The sequence below is a fragment of the Aegilops tauschii genome, chromosome 6 (genome assembly GCF_002575655.3).
Source record: "Aegilops tauschii subsp. strangulata cultivar AL8/78 chromosome 6, Aet v6.0, whole genome shotgun sequence".
Lineage (NCBI taxonomy): Eukaryota > Viridiplantae > Streptophyta > Magnoliopsida > Poales > Poaceae > Aegilops > Aegilops tauschii.
The window spans coordinates 208,041,185-208,057,964 of NC_053040.3; positions in this window are offsets into that span (position 1 = coordinate 208,041,185).

Here is a 16,780-nt window from a genome sequence, read left to right on the forward strand (position 1 = left end):
GCCCACTGGCCCAGTCGGACAGACGTGTGGCCGACGCACGTGCACCGCCGTGCCGCCACGCCACCAGCCTGCCTGCCCTCTCCCCTGCCAGCGCGACGCGCTGGGCGACGTCACGGGTGTCATCCCGATAAGGTCGACCTCCTCACTTTTCTCCTCGCCTTCTCCCTCGCTTGCCGCAGCCATGGCCGAGCGCCATCCTCGCCGCCGTTCGCCGTAGTCGTCGCCATAGCCACCCCCTTGCCCCTCTGTCGTGCACAAGAGCTCCGCTCCGTCGTCCTGCGTCGTCTCCATCAGCCACGCATCGCCGGACACCTTGTGGAGCCACCTCCGCCGTCGTCTTCCACATCCACCGCCGGAGATCGCCACCGCCGCGCCGTCGACCTCAGTGCGTCCCCGAGCTCGCTGACGACTTCCCGGGAATCACTGTGAGCCATCGCATCGACTCCCCCTACTTCCCAGCTCTTCCACGCCCTCTGGCCCCTCCTGCCGCTCGAGCCGAGCTTCGGCCGCCACCGCGAGCTCCGCTCCGGCGTCCCCGCCGTGTCCCACCTGTCGCCCTAGATGCGGGCGAGCCCGGGCTGCGCCCCGGTGCTCTCAGCCGCCGCCCCCGTGCCCTGCAGCACGGACTCTGCCGCGACCAGAGGTCGCCGGCGACGACCTCGCCTGCATGACGTGCGGGCCCGGCCTGCCAGGTGATTAGGTTAAGGCTAGTCACCATTTAACTAAACCCCGACACTGACAGTGGGCCCCTGCGCCCTAATCTTTTAATTAGATTAGTAATAACCCCCCTGTTTAAACTGTGTCACTAACGTGTGGACCCCACAAGTCTGGTTTGACTCTGGTCAGCGCTATTGACTTGCTGACGCAGGCATGATGCAGTGCTGACGCAATTAACCATTTTCTGGATTATTTCTATTTTGGAAATTCCAGAAAATTAGCAAAACTTCTAAAATTCACAAAAATTCAACCGTAGCTCAGATTGAAATAATTTATATATGAAAAATTATCAGAAAAATTCAATCTATCCATCTGTACCAGTTTCATGCATGAAAATCCAACTTATACATGTTGTATAAGTGAAAACACATAGAGGGCATTTCAAATGCTTAAGTTTGGAGTTGCATTTGAATCCTTGATTCAAATGAGCTCCATTGAACTTGTTGCTGGTTACATTAGCACAAACAACATCACATCTACATGCCATGATCATGCATCATATTGTTGCATATGCTTGTGTATTGATTGTCGGCACCGTTCTTCTCGATAGGTCCTCCTCCGGGGAGTGTTCGAGAGTACCTGTCTGAAGAGTAGTGCTCTACTGTCGATTTATCAGCCAAGTAAACCCCCCTTGTTCATTCTGATACAATCCCACTCTCTCGCTCCTGCTCTCTTTTATTGCATTAGGACAACAACGATTCAACTGCTACTTTATGCTGCGGTAGTTGAACCCATTCCTCTGCATGACCTGTCATTGCCACAGTAAATAGTTGAAACCCACTAGCATGTGTAGGAGTTGATTGAGCCATGTTGTGTTCCTACGATGCCATGCCTGCTATTTCTTAGAGTTGTGTCAGGTCTGATTCATCGGGAATGAATTGGAGTGTTATGGTATGTTCTGGTGCTGAGAGTTAAGTGTGTGAACACGATTTGGTAAAGGTAGCGCTGAGAGGCCATGTAGGAGTACATTGTGGGTTGTCTCACTGGAACCTTCCTTAAGCACTGAGTTCCGTGTATGTTGTCCAATGACTAGCTACTACCACACGTTGGAATGCTTAAGTGCCCCTCTCGACTTATTAACCAACTTGATCTCTGTCCAGGAGTTGCAATTAGTTTCTGGTGTTTGTAGGTAGTGTTAGTAGTCTACCAAGTGGCACCCGGACAGGTGGGCTTGGGACAGACTAGGCACAGTGGCACGGTGTACCAAGTGGCACCCGGATGGTGGGCTTGGGAACCCTGCTCACATCGTTTGGGGCCGTGAGCGACACCCCAGCCGGATCTCCTTGCGGATGGAACCCGACTAGGCGATAAACCTGGACTAGAGTCTTGTGTGGTTAGTCAGGTCGTGGCCGATTCCCTCGCCAGGCTTCCCCTTGAAGGTTGTCGAGATACACGACGTGTACATTGTGGTAAGTGGCGAGAGCGTGTGTGAAGAAGTACACCCCTGCAGGGTTAACATGATCTATTCGAATAGCCGGGTCCGCGGTTATGGACTTCTTGGATGCTTATGTGGTACATAGACAACTTGAAGTGGATACTCTAAAATGCTCAAGACAAGAGTGAGTGCTACGGATGGCCTTCTCGTAGGGAGACGGAAATGAATCCATAGTGGTGTATTGATGTGGTGATTAGTGGACTCGTGTGCGTTTTATTACCTCAAAGAAGTTACTCGTAGTTGTAGAATAGGTTAGCCACTGAGTCAAAGCTGGCTTGCTGCAACTGATCCCCACATTACCTCCTCTATACTAATGCATGTATGATAGGATTTGATGTAAGTCTTGCTGAGTACCTTTGTACTCACGTTGCTTAATTTATGTTTTTGCAGATGAGACTTCTGTCTCAGTAGTAGTTCTGCATGGACTTCGACGACTAGCTTGTTACCTCAGCTACGATCTTGTACCCTTGGGAGGGTCTTGTAGTTAGTCAGGCTTCTCAGCCTTTTTCTTTTGTAGTTGTCTGTACTCAGACATGTAATGCTTCTGTTGCTTGTATGCTCTGAATGATGGGTCCTGAGACCCCTGTTTGTATTAAATGCTATGTGGCCCTTCTGGGCCTTTATCTATATGAGTTTGATTTATGTTGTGATGCCATGTTCTACAACACATATTTGCATGTTATGCGTGCGTGTGCCGTGTATTGCTATGTGTGGGATCCGACAACCTAGTTGTCTATCCTTGGTAGCCTCTCTTATGGGGAAATGTAGTCTGGTGCTTCCACTGAGCCATGGTAGTCCGCTACAACCCGGTTCACCGGAGTCCCGCTAGCCCAGCACTACTGCTCCGGAACACTTAGACTGGCCGGCATGTGATTCACATAGTTCCTTTGTCTGTCCCTTCGGGGAAATGTCACGCGGTGACTTCCGGAGTCCTGCTAGCCTGCTATAGCCCGGATTCCCGGAGTCCTGTTAGCCCAGTTGCTACAGCTCGGATTCACACGTTGATGACCGACATGCTCGATGTTGTTTCATGTATAACTGTCCCCGTAAGTTAGTGCCACTTTGGGTTCACGACTAGTCATGTCGGCCCGGGTTCTCTGTCATATGGATGCTAGCGACACTATCATATACGTGAGCCAAAAGGCGCAAACGATTCCGGGCCAGGTAAGGCGACACCCGTGGGAATACCGTGCGTGAGGCCGCAAAGTGATATGACGTGTTACATGCTAGATCTGTGTGACTTAGAATCGGGGTCCTGACAGCTTTGGTATCAGAGCCTGACTGCCTGTAGGATTACCAAGCCAAACTGGTCGAAGTTGAGTCTAGAAATTCTTTAGTTATATAGGGGAATTGATTGTGGAAGGGAACGTAAGGCTCTTTTTACTCCTTATACCTCATGCCTTCTGATCTGAGTCATCCTATCTTTCCTACGGGGTTAAGGAACTAGGCTTTCTCTTTCGTCTATTAGGATCACGAGTTACTACTCCGTAGTCTCTTAGGATTGGTTGATCAGAGTCATATTCCAGTTTTTAAGTACTTCCGGTGTAGTCTGTTTAGTACTATCACGGAACCTTGAGTGATGATGTTGAGTATGGTACTACCCCATCGTTTGCAGGATGTCTAATTTTGAGCATTTTACTGCCGATATGTTGTTGGAATTGTCATAGGAGTTCGAGAGATACTAATTTCCTTGTGCTACATACTTCATCCTATAGTTGATGTTGACTCCTCCCTTGGTTACGTTTCTCTGGATGTCGTCAGCTAACCGAAGTTCTGTTGCTCGTAGTCAAAACCACGGAGATGGTAGGGATGAGGATCCTCCTGACCAGCCTTCGTTGGCAGAGTTCATGTTAGAGATGGAGAGGACCAAGCGTGAGTCTAACCGCTTGTTAGCACATATTGAGGAGAGCACCGCACATCAGTACAAAGAGTCAGTGACCATCTATGACTTCGTTGGTCTGAACCCACCCACCTTCCATCATTCCATTGAGCCACTCGATGTAGATGACTGGCTTCGTAGTATCACTCAAAAGCTGCGTTCTGCGAACGTAGCTGAAAGTGACAAGGTCACCTACGCTGCATATCACCTGGAAGGTCCTGCTAGTCTTTGGTGGCAGAACTATGAGGCTATGCTTCCAGCTGGTCAGATTCCTACCTGGAGAGATTTCACTGAGGCCTTTCGCGAGCATCACATTCCTCAAGCCCTCATCGATCGCAAGAGAGAAGAGTTCTGTAGTTTCACCCAGAGTAAGATGGCTGTTGATGCTTACAGTAGAGAATTTGAGAACCTCGCCCGCTATGCTACAAAGGAGGTGTCCACGGACGCCAAGAAGCAGGCTAGGTTCCGGAAGGGTCTTAACCCCAAGTTGCGTCGTGATCTCCACTTGCACCATTGCAATACATTCTAGGCTCTTGTGAACAAGGCCATTAATGCGGAGACAGCTCAGCTCACTTACGAGGAGTCTCGTAAGCACACCCGTGATTTGGGTTCTTCCTCCGGTTCTAGTTCTCAGAAGTGCCAGATTTTGGTTCCGAACTCTGCTCTTCCACCCGGATATTCACTGAGGCCATCTTATGTGGCACCTCACCCAGTTCAGCAGTATGCTCCACACAGGCCTATTGGTAGACCACTTGTCAATGCGGGTCCACATCCAACTTCAGGGACTTGCTTCACATGCGGAGAGCCAGGGAACTATGCACATGACTGCTCTCAAGCCAGTTATGCTCCACCCCAGCCTGAGAAGCCTATTGGCCGTGGTAAGCCACCATGCAAGATGATCAGTGTCAAGTCAGCTCCCATTGAACGTGGACGTGTGCATCACGTCTCAGCTAAAGACGCTCATGATGATCCGGATGTCGTTCTTGGTACACTCCTTGTCAATTGTCATCCAGCATCGGTTTTGTTTGATACTGGAGCATCTCATTCTTTCATTTCTGAAAGCTATGCCAGCTTGCACAACATATCATGTTGTGATATGCCCTCTCCACTAGTCATTCAAACTCTTGGATCCAAATGGCAAACTTCTAGTGTAAGCCATGGTAATGAAATCCTCGTTGAGGGACTGGTATTCCTTGCATCACTTATAGCTCTCAAGTCTACAGATATCAACATCATCTTGGGTATGGATTGGATGAAAGCTCATTATGCCAAGATTGATTGTTTCACCAGGTCTGTTCAGCTTACACACCCATCTGGCAAGATAGTCACTGTCTCCGCCAGAGTTGCAAGGCGTCAACTCTATTCTCTTAATGCCAGCCCTCTTCCAGACCTTGAAGATATCCCGATAGTCCATGACTTTCCGGATGTCTTTCTAGAGGAACTGCCAGGTATTCCACCTGACAGAGATGTAGAGTTTGTCATAGATCTTATCCCAGGAACCGCCCCAATTTCTAGGAGACCTTACAAGATGCCACCCTTAGAACTAGCTGAGCTTAAGAAACAACTCGATGAGTCCTTGCAAAAGGGTTTCATCCATCCTAGTTCTTCTCCTTGGGCTTACCCCGTCCTCTTTGTCAAGAAGAAGGATGGTACGGAGCGGATGGTTGTAGATTATCGTCCTGTTAATTTGGTCACGATAAAGAACAAGTATCCACTCCCCAGGATCAACAACCTGTATGATCAGCTCGCTGGATCCTTAGTCTTTTCCAAGATGGATTTGAGGTTAGGCTACCACCAAATCAAGATCAGAAACGGGGACATTCCTAAAACGGCTTTTGTCACTCGTTATGGTCAGTACGAGTACACTGTCATGTCCTTTGGTCTAACCAATGCTCCAGCTACCTTCTCCCGTTTGATGAACTCGATCTTCATGGAGTACTTAGACAAGTTCGTCGTGGTTTACCTCGATGATATCCTTATTTACTCGAAGAATGAGGAAGAGCATGCCGAACATCTTAGACTTGTGTTAGAGAAACTCAGAGAGCACCGCCTTTATGCCAAGTTCTCCAAGTGCGAATTTTGGTTGCCAGAAGTGAACTAGCTGGGCCACGTGATCTCTGGTAAGGGCATTGCTGTCAATCCCGAAAGAGTTCAGGCCGTTCTTGATTGGAGTCCACCTGAAACAGTTAAACAAGTTAGGAGTTTCCTTGGTCTAGCTAGTTATTGTCGCCGCTTTGTTGAGAACTTTTCCAAAGTGGCTAAACCTCTCACGGAACTTCTCAAGAAAGATAAAAATTTTGAGTGGTCCCCACAGTGTGAGTACAGTTTTAAGGAACTGAAAAGATGCCTGACTTCTGCTCCCATACTTGTGCCACCGGATTTCACTAAGGACTTTGTTATCTATTACGATGCCTCACGAGAGGGACTAGGTTGTATTCTTATGCAAGATCGTCATGTGATTTGCCTATGCATCTCGACAGTTGCATCCACATGAGGATAATTATCCTACACATGATCTAGAGCTTGTAGCCGTAGTCTATGCACTTAAGACATGGCGACATTACCTTCTTGGTAAACGTTGCGAGATTTACACCGACCACCAGAGTCTCAAGTATATCTTCACCCAACCAGATTTGAACCTTAGGCAAAGACGTTGGTTGGAGTTGATCTCAGATTATGACTTAGGGATTACCTACACCCCAAGCAAGGGCAATGTCATGGCTGATGCGCTAAGTCATAAGTCCTATTGCAACAATCTTATGATGCAGCAGGGCTAACCACTTCTCCATGAGGAATTTTGTAAGCTTAATCTTCACATTGCTCCTCATGGATTCCTTTTTATCTTGGTGGCGAAACCTACCCTTGAGGATCAGATCATTTCTGACTAGAAGTTTGATAGGGGTGTTATCTGCATCAAGAGAAACATTAAAAAGGTAGTTGGTGGAAGTTTCTCTATAGATGATCGAGGTGGTGTTTTCTTTGAGAATCGCATGGCGGTTCCCAAGAATCAACATCTACGACAACTGATCCTTAAGGAGGCTCATGAATCTCCTCTCACGATTCATCCCGGTAGTACTAAGATGTATCAGGACCTACGCTAGAGGTTCTGGTGGACTAGGATGAAGAGAGAAATTGTTGAGTTCATTGCTAACTATGACGTTTGCCGTCGCGTTAAGGCAGAACATCAGAGGCCTGCTGGCACCCTTCAGCCTTTAGCTATTCCTGAGTGGAAATGGGATAAAGTTGGTATGGACTTCATCACCGGCTTTCCCAGGACCAGGAGAGGGAATGATGCTATCTTCGTAGTCATTGATCGTCTTTCCAAAGTGGCTCACTTCCCACTTGTTCGAGAGAATATCACCGCTAGTCAGCTCGCTGACTTATATATTTCTCGAATAGTTTCACTTCATGGTGTTCCACAAGAGATCAATACAGACCGTGGTAGTCTTTTCACTTCTCATTTCTGGGAGAGTTTCCAAACTGCCATGGGCACCCATCTTTCCTTCAGTATCGCTTTCCACCCTGAATCAAGTGGTCAGGAGGAAAGGGTCAACCAAATTCTCGAAGACATGCTTAGAGCTTGTGTTATCTCATTCGGTATGGATTGGGAAAAGTGTCTTCCTTTCGCCGAGTTTGGTTATTGTCAGGACCCCGATTCTAAGTCACACCGATCTAGCCTGTAACACCTCATATCACTTTGCGGCCTCATGCACGGTATTCCCACGGTTGTCGCCTTACCATGGCCAGGGACCGTTTGCGCCTTTTAGCTCACGTATATGATAGTGTTGCTAGCATCCATATGACAGAGAACCCGGGCCAACATGACTAGTCGTGAACCCAAAGTGGCACTAACTTACGGGGACAGAGATACATGAATCAACATCGAGCATGTCGGTCAGCAGTGTGTGAATCCGGGCTGTAGCACTGGGCTAACAGGACTCCGGGAACCCAGGCTGTAGCAGGCTAGGCAGGACTCCGGATGTCACCGTGTGACATTTCCCCGAAGGGACAGACACAGGAACGAAGTGAATCACATGTCGGCCAGTCAAGTGTTCCGGAGCAGTAGTGCTGGGCTAGCAGGACTCCGGTGAACCGGGCTGTAGCGGACTACTATGGCTCATGGAAGCACAAGACTACATTTCCCCATAAGAGAGGCTACCAATGATAAACAACTAGGTTGTCGGATCCCACACATACCAAGCATTTCAATCATACACACAATATGCTCGATATGTGCAAATACAAGATGGCATCACAACAAGACTCTACGACTCAGAGTATTTATTCATTAGGCTCCGAAGAGCCAGATATTACAAACATGGGTCTCTCGACCCAACATTCAGAGCATACAAGTCAAACACATGCGGAAGCTTAACATGTCTGAGTACAGACAACTATAAATGAAAAAGGCTGAGAAGCCTGTCTATCTACTAGATCCTGCCGAGGGCACAAGATCGTAGCTGAGGTAACAAGCTAAACATAACTTAAGCAAACGTGAGTACAAATGTACCCAGCAAGACTTACATCAGGACTAACTACATATGCATCGGTATTAACAAAAGGGGGTGGTGGAGTTTAACTGCAGCAAGCTAGCTTTGACTCAGTGGCTATCCTAAACTACGACTGCAAGTAACTCTTTTGAGGTGGCGCACACGAGTCCACATATTCACCATATCAATACACCACTAGGGATCCGCTCCCGTCTCCCTACGAGAAGGCCATCCATAGCACTCACGCTTATCTTGCGAGTTTTAGAGTATCCACTTTCACTTGTCTATGAACTGTTATAGGCAACCCAGAAGTCCTTTGCCGCGGACACGGCTATTCGAATAGATGATGTTAACCCTGCAGGGGTGTACTTCTTCATACATGTTTCCACCACTTAGCGTCTGCACACGACATGTGCTCGGCAGACTTCAAGCGAAAGCCGACGTGGGTGTAGACCACGACCTACCTAAACAACTAAGTCTCTAGTCCAGGTTTATCGCCTATTCAGGTTCCATCCGAAGGGAGTCCGGCCGAGGTTTCCACATACGGCCCCGAATGATGTGTGCAGGGTTCCCGAGACACAAAACGGGCGTCCGGTACACCGTGCCACGTGCCTACCGCATCACAGCCCACCCCTCGGGTCAGCGCTGCGCACGGCCTCCAGCATACTACAAACACCTGAAACTACTTGCAACTCCTGGACAAAGGACTAGGGTGGTTAAGAAGTCAAGTGGGGTCATATTTCAGGGCCCAATGCATGGTAGTAGCTGTTACATGGATCACAAACACAGAACTCAGTTCCTGAGGACGGCTTCGATGAGACAACCCACCATGTACTCCTACATGGCCTCTCACTGCTACCTTTACCAAATCGTGTTCACACACTTAGCTCACACACAACAGGACATGTTCACCACTTTCCAATTCATCCCCGATGAATCAGACATGACACAACTCTAAGCATAGCAGGCATGACAAACAAGCATGAATGAGTAGGCACATCAAGGTTCAAACAACTCCTACTCATGCTAGTGGGTTTCATCTATTTACTGTGGCAATGACAGTTCATGCAGAGGATAAAGTGGTTCAACTACCGCAACAAGTAACAGATGAATCGTTGTTGTCCTAATGCAGTAAAAGGGAGCAGGAGCGAGAGAGTGGGATTGTATCGGAATGAACAAGGGGGTTTTGCTTGCCTGGCACTTCTGAAGATAGTATAGTTCTTCATCGGTGTCATCGAACTCATCGTCGGAACCATGTCTATCGAGAGGGGACAAAAACCGGCAAACAAGGAAGAACACAATCAATGCAATGCACAATATGATGCATGATCATGACATGGCAATATGCTGTGGTTTGAGCTAATGCAACTAGCAGCAGGTTAAATGGAGTTGGTTTGAATATAAGATTCAAATTCAAACTCCATATATGACATTTCAAATGCCATTAATTCAAATTGTTGTATACAGCAGCTTTAAGTTGTTCAAACATGCATGATAAAGCCATAAACGGATTCTTTGGATTTTTCTAATCATTTTTCATATATAACTTATTTTATTTGGAGTTACAGATAATTTTCTACGAATTTTTGAAGTTTATAGCATTTCTGGAATTTTCTGAATTATTTTAAATCTAGAAGATGATTAACTACGTCAGCATAGCGTCATGCTAACCTCAGCAGGTCAACGGACCCGGTCCAGGTCAAACCTGACCAGTGGGACCTACAGGTCAGTGACACAGAGTCAGCTAAAGAGGCTGACATGTGGGACCCGGTCAAAGCTGACGTGCCCAAGTCAACGTTGACAGGCGGGCCCACTGTGGTTAGTGCTAATCTAATAGAGAAATAAAACTAATTAGTTTAGGCACCAGGGCCCACATGGCAGTGGTTCTAGGGGTGGTTTAGCTGGGTCATTAGTGGCTAATGACGAGCCACGTCATCTTTCGCCGGAGTTTCGCCAGCGACGACCATTTCGCGCAGCGGAGATCGTCGGGATCTCGCTACAGCCCACGGTTTGAGGCGGGGTTTGCTCCTACGGATTGCTGGCGCTCCCGCGCATCTAGCGGTGGTAGAAGCAGCAGCTGGGATGGCTGGAGTTGACGGCGGCGAGCACTTCCGCGGCGGCCAGAGTACGGGCACGCTCGGACACAGCGTTTTGGTGCACGGGAGGACGAGCTGCGGGTTGCTACGGAGTCCTGCAGACTCGCTGAGCACGGGGGTGGGCTCGAATGCGTCGTGGATGCGCTCTAGCTACGGTGGCGCCATGGTCGGCGGCGGTGAGCTCTTGGGCTCGGTCGGAAGACGGGGCTAGGGGACGGGAACGGAGGGGGAGAGCGAGGGGGAAGCAACAGGAGCTCACAGTGAACTCTATGGCGTCGTCAGAGAGGTCGGGGAAGCCCGGACGGTGACGAATCGAACGGGACGGTGCTCGGAGCAGAGGAAGAAGACAACAGCGATAGCAGCGCTGCGGGGCGCTCCGGCGTCATGTGGCTCGGCAAAGAGGACGGGGACGTCACGGCGGAGCTCGGGGGCGCGTCGGAGAGGCTCGGAGATGGCTGTGGCCGTGGTGGAGCTCGTCGGCGGTGATGGCTACGTTCGGTTTTGGGAGAGAGAGCGGCAGAGGCGGGGATGACACGGGGAAGAGGCGAGAGGGACCGGGGTGGCACGTGGCGTCGTCCAGACACGTCGGCGAGGGGGCAGGTAGGCAGGGAGGAGCTGGCCTCCTCGGCCGCGCGTGTGCGAGCACGCAGCTGCTCCTACTGGCAAGAGGAAGACGACAGGAGGCGCCAGGTGGGCTGGGCCAGCGAGCTGGGCCGGCTACAGGTAGGTGGCCAGGTAGTCCTTCTCTCTCTCTCTCTTTTATTTCTGTTTTTCTATTTTGTTATTTTGTTGTGGGATTTATTAAAAATACCTAGACAGATCCAAAAATTATGAAACTTCTCAATGCCACTGTTTGGAATATAACCAACAACAAACATTTATTTTATGATTATTTGAGCATTTAAAATGCCCAAATAAAAATACCATATGATTTAATTCAGAGCCCAAATATGTCATGGAAAAATGTGCAACACCTCTGGTTACTGTTTCCAGCATTTTCCAGAAATGATGAACATTTTTGAAAGCCATTTGGATTCACTGAAAATATTTTAGTTGAACCTAGTGAATTTCTTTGATGCAAGGGTTTAGGCAATCCCCACTTCAAGTTTCTTTCAAAGTTTAAACATGATGCACACATGAAGTTAGCCTAGTGCAATGCCAGAAGCTAGGGATGTGACAACTCACCCCCACTAAACAAGAATCTCGTCCCGAGATTCAAGCGTAGGGTAAGATGGAAAAGGAATGCAAACTATCACAATCTTCACGATCCAGGTTGCACTTCAAATGAACGTTGATTCAATCACCATCATTGTCTCGAAGTCTTGCTCAAAGAACTCCAACTAACATGACAACGAGAGGAAAGGAAAAACTCTAAAAGGATCGGTCTTCTCGAAGATCAAACAACTTAGGATCAACTCACGGGGTGAGTCATTGCAACATCTCTTGAGCTGAGACTCGAAGCACACATCTAGAGGAATGGAGTGAAGCAGATGACGAAGGTTCACTATGTAGACAACAATTTCACGCTTAAGAAGGTGGTGAACGGTTGTCAATGTAGTGGGGAGTTGAGTTGCCATGATACCATAACGAGACATCTTGGAGGAGGGTGATTCGTAGAATTATTACCTTAAGTGGCAATAAGAATTATCTTTGATATAGCAATCATTGAGACTCTTTATATCAGCCTAAGGCAAATCTCAGCGATTGTTTGGCGGAGTTCGAAGGAATGGCATACTCGGACTAGTATGGATGATGTGGATTACCTTGTTGAAGACAACACAAGGGGTGATTTGCTTATCACCGGAAATGGATGGAACCCATGGTAGAATGGCACATTGGTGGTGCAAGCTGGGAACGAATGCAAATGCTGGGAATGATTCTGGTAACTGGGGAGGAACCCCATCAGTAGAGAGTGAATCCACTGTTTGAGAGGGCTATAGCATAACCGAGGAAACTGAGAGCACTATGCAATTAATGCCGACGATAAAACCTAGCACTTGCGCGTTCTCTCAAGAACTTGAGCATTTCCATATTCATCAAGGTTTTACCAATATCCGTGTCAAGGATCCTGACAACACAACATACTACCATGATGAATGGTGATGGACGATGCAGATGCAAAGGAAGATAACACCTTCTCAGATTTCACCTTAGCTAGGCCAAGGGATCAAAATCTGGATGATCGGCCAAGAGACATTTAGCACTCCGCTTCTAATGTTCTCCTTGATGTGATAGCATAATCCATTTATTAAAATGGTTTGGTACCTAGAACATCAAGTAAAAGGTCGGACTTCAGGAGCACAAGAATCCGTAAGGATTAACTACGGAGGTAAATCCTACGAAATCCTGATGGGGAGGTGGCCAACTTCCTCAATCAAGATACTACAATAATAGGTCTTCCGGCTGGATGTGTTGTCCACGACATCCACTTTACCGGTTACAGAGAGACCAATATTATAGTTCTTGGAGTACGTTCCAACCATCATATCTGCTTGAGATTCAGATCTGGTTGGTGTCAGGATATTCCAGACTCATCGAGTCTAGAAAGAAAAATGAAAGTTTGCAACACAAATCGATGAGATGACATTGCGATATTCTCGGGAGATGAACTACGATAGCAATCTCCAAAACATGAGCTGGTTCTGCTACAACATGTGAACACGCTGTCCCAGACAAGCATGACCACATAGTAGTCTTACAATAAATAACTATCGAGTTCTGATTAGGAACCATCATTGCGGAGAGCGAAGTCCTGCGCATGTACCTTTGGGTCCTTAAGGATTAGCACTTAAGAACTTCTTTTACTTGAACAAATCAATCAGTGGCTTGGTGTGCTAGGGATTCATATAGAATGAAGGTTGCAAGTCCCCAGACCAAAGAATACTTCGCACGTATGCATGACTAACTTGGGATGATTCAAGAGGAAGCGAAACAAACTTTCTCAAGTTCACGGCGGCAACTTGCATCATATGCACGTGAACTAGAGGAAGTCACTTCTTCCATCAAAACATAAACTTCATGATCTAACACGAGGAAGATGCTTTCAAAAGTTTCCAACGCTAACTTAGATGTTCAACCAAATCATGGAGGAGATATGGATGTTGTCGATGGGCTCAACAATAAACCATCCAGGCTTCCATATAGATGGAATTCCACAATTAAGTGAACACGGTGATAGCATTGGTCAGACCAAAAGATGTAATGGTGTATGCTCGAGGAATCAACCACGAGTAAGACAACATTAGGAACATCATTGGTTCTGATTTGATTTGATGATAGCCCATACTCAAATCAAAGTTTGGTTAAGACGATAGGTCCATTAATTGATCACAAGGACCAATCGATGAAGAAATCATCTTTCTACAACAAACACACAACACAAGATATCCCTTTGGAAATGAACTAAGTTAGACAAGTTTTTATCTTCCAACTCTCCAAGTTGTTGTTTAGCTTGACCAACTAGCTCAGGGGTATCCAACATAGATTCTTGGAGAATGAGTGGTTTGGAGGAAAACCAACATGATCACGAACCCAACATAGCGGTCAGGTGACAGCCTGGTGATACTTTCGAGAAGATATTCAGAAAATCACGAACCACCGGTATGTTACTAAGCTCGAGAACGATCTTGCTTTTCAGGGCAAGACGATATGACCGAATAAGGACTGACACTATCCTAACTCATTGATCGAAAAGTGCACCGGGAATAAGCACTGGGTAGCACGATCAACCTTAGGATGGTGATTCAATAACCAACACGCTAAGGATGAAATCATTGTCCTTTAACTACCAAGCAACAGAGTTGCTAGGAGTATAGATTTCACACATAATAGTTCACCTGTCGGCATTCCGGTTGCAGCAACACGGGAACCAAGGAATGAACAACGATGGCGAGAGGTATCACTGTATCAAGAATTCATAAGATGGTGCAATTCTCATGACATTCTTGACATAAAGATGGTAACACTCCAAGGTAGAATAGAGCAAAAGCTGGATTGGCATTTTGATCTGCGGAATAGAACTACTTTGACCCAATCCTAGAAATGGACGAGGTACTAGAATTTGTTTCTCCTAGTCATTCTGAATACAATGGCTTCACGGACCATAAGAAAAATAAGCATCGATGAACGAATGCACGCATAGTCTTGACTATCCATTGACAGACAAAGGTCGAGATACAACTAAGGAGGGACAACTCGAAAGAACATATAACTTTCTGAGTTGTGGATGCATAGATTAGTATGTCGAACCAAGTTCAACACGTTTCTTCCAGATAACCCATGCAGAGAAGGTAGAACTGGCAGAGTCACGGCATAGCAACGAGAACTCGTTAAGAGCACTCTGGTTGTGATCTTTTGGTTCAAAAGAACTCCTGCCAAGAATGGTTCATGGTATTTGTAAGAATGATATGCCACGAAGATTATCACAAAGGTTACTAATATCCTAAAGGAACGAGCGAACACTAGCTACATGAATTAAGTAGAGTGAATCTTGGGTTCAGGAACCCAGAAATAAAATGCCTACTAACTAAATGGCATCACGGGATGCTTTCGAGAATAATGGCCAGAACAATCACACTGGGGATGCAAAGCATTGCTATATTACTACATGGTTCTTTAAGACGTCTAGGGTCATAATAATAGCTCCAACATATACGTCGAGGCAATAGAGTACCTCAACTCGACGATTAGTGTGGTTATTCTGGCCCAAAGGAACATCGAGAACGGACGGAAACGATTTGCAACTGCATCAGACTACTTAGAAACCTGGGATGACTCGGACAGCATAATGGCTGTAAATGCTTGAAAAGATTTGAGACATCCTGCAAAACGGTGGCATAACCACTCAGAAGCACAATATCAAGGTTCTGAGATTAACTAACAACACACAGAAGTAGTAGGAACTGAACTGGGGCTTGAAACCATCAATCCTATAAGTCTACGGATTAGTAACACGTGATCCTGATAGAAAGATGAGAAGCCTAGTTCTTAATCCCCGTAGAAGAGAAGAGGTTGACTCAGATCAGAAGGCATAAGGTAAAGGAGTAAAAATAGCCTTACATTCCCTTCCACAATCAATTCCCTTATATAACTAAAGCATTTATAGACTCAACTTCGACCAGTTTGGCTTCGTAAACCTACAGGCAGTCAGGCTCTGATACCAAAGCTGTCAGGACCTCGATTCTAAGTCACACCGATCTAGCCTGTAACACCTCATATCACTTTGCGGCCTCACGCACGATATTCCCACGGGTGTCGCCTTACCATGGCCCGGGACCGTTTGCGCCTTTTAGCTCACGTATATGATAGTGTTGCTAGCATCCATATGACAGAGAACCCGGGCTGACATGACTAGTCGTGAACCCAAAGTGGCACTAACTTACGGGGACAGGCATGCATGAATCAACATCGAGCATGTCGGTCAGCAGCGTGTGAATCCAGGCTGTAGCACTGGGCTAAGAGGACTCCGGGAACCCGGGCTGTAGCAGGCTAGGCAGGAGTCCGGATGTCACCGTGTGACATTTCCCCGAAGGGACAGACACAGGAACAAAGTGAATCACATGCCGGCCAGTCAAGTGTTCCGGAGCAGTAGTGCTGGGCTAGCAGGACTCCGGTGAACCGGGCTGTAGCGGACTACTATGGCTCATGGAAGCACAAGACTACATTTCCCCATAAGAGAGGCTACCAAGGATAAACAACTAGGATGTCGGATCCCACACATACCAAGCATTTCAATCATACACACAATATGCTCGATATGTGCAAATACAAGATGGCATCACAACAAGACTCTACGACTCAGAGTATTTATTCATTAGGCTCCGACACAGCTACCTTTACGAAATCGTGTTCACACACTTAGCTCACACACAGCAGGACATGTTCACCACTTTCCAATTCATCCCCGATGAATCAGACCTGACACAACTCTAAGCATAGTAGGCATGACAAACAAGCTTGAATGAGTAGGCACATCAGGGCTCAAACAACTCCTACTCATGCTAGTGGGTTTCATCTATTTACTGTGGCAATGACAGGTCATGCACAGGATAAAGGGGTTCAACTACCACAGCAAGTAACAGATGAATCTTTGTTGTCCTAATGCAGTAAAAGGGAGCAGGAGCGAGAGAGTGGGATTGTATCGGAATGAACAAGGGGGTTTTGC